The sequence below is a fragment of the Eubalaena glacialis genome, chromosome 6 (assembly GCF_028564815.1).
Source record: "Eubalaena glacialis isolate mEubGla1 chromosome 6, mEubGla1.1.hap2.+ XY, whole genome shotgun sequence".
NCBI lineage: Eukaryota > Metazoa > Chordata > Mammalia > Artiodactyla > Balaenidae > Eubalaena > Eubalaena glacialis.
The window spans coordinates 64,019,900-64,022,104 of record NC_083721.1 but is presented as its reverse complement, the minus strand read 5'-3'; the positions used below and the strand labels follow the sequence as shown (position 1 = coordinate 64,022,104).

The 2,205-nt window shown below is 37.7% G+C and overlaps 1 non-coding gene across 1 annotated transcript; it reads right to left on the bottom strand.

Moving 5' to 3' along the window:
• Nucleotides 1-1,408: 1,408 nt before the first annotated feature.
• Nucleotides 1,409-1,515, bottom strand: LOC133094211 (U6 spliceosomal RNA). Its single transcript, XR_009701424.1, has one exon. It is a non-coding gene; the product is annotated as a U6 spliceosomal RNA (small nuclear RNA).
• Nucleotides 1,516-2,205: the final 690 nt, after the last annotated feature.

Sequence of the window (2,205 nt, the reverse complement as noted above, 5' to 3'; positions counted from 1 at the left end):
TGCTCCAGGTAAGCTGATGGAATAGGAAACAGGAAACAGGTGCCTGCAGTTATAGATCTCCTCTTTTAGAAGCCTGGATCCTGAATTATGAGAATGCTGTCTCTTTCCTAGAATCTTCTTTCTCTGCCCTCTTCTCTTCATCGCTAATCTTACCTCCTTTCAGTTACCTGAGATGGCTAACCCAGGCTAAATTATTTTTGAAAGTTGTGGCCTTATAGTTTACATGCCTGTACTGTAACAGAAGAAATCAAAGACAAAATTTCAATTGCAATTTCAAGCTGTAGCGGAAGTGAGGATTGTTCTGGAAGATGGGAAGGTAACTTCAGGGAATTCAAGCTTTCTGAGCAGCCCACATCCTAATAGATGACAACAAACATTCATGGATTTAAGAAATGTAAAGCCCCAACAGAATTCCCGGCACATAGTAGGAACTGAACACGTGGTAAATCTTCTTATTCTTCCTCTTCAAGTCAGCTTTGCATATTGTATAATCTACTCAGATCCCTGGTAGGCTTGTCCTCTTTTAAAATCCCCTTGAAGTGTTTGAAACCTGGGACAACGTTTTAGAATTTTACCTAGTGTATTAGTTCTACAAATGAACCATTTTTCTCTTGCGCTTTCTTTTATCTTTCTCTGGCTCTTGCTAATCCTTTATTTTATTCTCCATTGCTCTTTTCTCTCCTTCCTTCTTTTGAATGTGTACCTTTTACATCTACGGAATTGCCATCTCCTAATATTCTTATTATCCAGCCCACCTCGCTTGTGGCCATGGGGTAAAGTAAATTCTCTGGCTTGGGAGCAGGTCTAGTAATGTGCTGAAATACCATCCCTGAAACAAGGGGAGAATTTAATATGCTTTCTAATCTCTTCTTCCCCTGTGCCCCTCCTCTGTTGTCCCTTGTATCAAAGTACTGAGAGTTGGGCAATCTTTATTTTTCCTTTTTTTTCCGTTTTCTTTTCTCCTGCCTTGTTTTGTTTTGTCAGCTTGTAGAAGACTGAGAACCAGGGATGTATGATGAAAGAGCCTGACAGTCTGAAAGCAGGAAAACAGCAGAGGGGTGGGCAGGATTGAGGAGCCGGCTGTTGACTCCTGCCCATTCCTGGCATTCTTCCACTTCAATGAACCCTATTTATTTACTTTTCTTTAAAAATTAAGTCAACTACCTGTGGGTTTTTAAAATTAATTTTTATTGGAGTATAGTTGATTTACAGTGTTGTGTTAGTTTCTGCTGCACAGCAAAGTGAATCAGTTATACCTATACATATATCCACTCTTGTTGAGATTCTTTTCCCACAAAGGTCATTACAGAGTATTGAGTAGAGTTCCTTGTGCTATACAGTAGGTCCTTATTAGTTATCTATTTTATATACAGTAGTGTGTATATGTCAATCCCAATCTCCTAATTTAAAATATATGGAACGCTTCATGAATTTGCGTGTCATCCTTGGGCAGGGGCCATGCTAATCTTCCCTATATTATTCCTATTTTAGTATATGTGCTGCCGAAGTGAGCACTTGCCTGTGGTTTTTATTGCCCTCCTTCCCAGGTCTTTGTCTTTCTTATGCCTATTGCTTATTTCCCCCTCTACTTTTTCTTCCTCTCTTCCTCTTTTCCTAGATAACTGTCCTCCCTCTTCTCTAGCTCATACTTTTTTCAAGGATGGCATAAATCCTCTTCATTTCATAAAAGATGGGCTAATCATCAATAATAATAAAACAGAAAATGTGTCTTGCTTTATAAAGTCAGATTTCTTTTTCATTTTCACATTTCCTCTAACTCTTGAAATAACCCTAAGAGGTACGTATTACTGTCATTCCCATTTCACAGGTGACAAAACCAAGCCCAGGTCCCACGTTACATTGAACTACTAGGTATTCTGATTCCTGATAGTATGCCCTTTGTGCAAAATTTTACTGTCTTTCCATTTTAGTGTGTACTGATCTTTCCCTTCTCTGATTTATTTTAGTACTTGTGCCTGACTGTGTGTAATTTAATATTTAATTATATACTGTCTAGGGCTATTCTGAAATGACTTTATAAATCACTTCATATATATTAGTTTATTCTGTCTAAAAAGATTGTTGGCCACACGAAGATGGTCATTCTATCTTATGCATCTCTTGGAGTATCTGATTCAGTATCAGTCATCTATGTTTAATAAGTATTTTTAACTGGTTGATTTGAATACAGAAAAGGAAAGATTT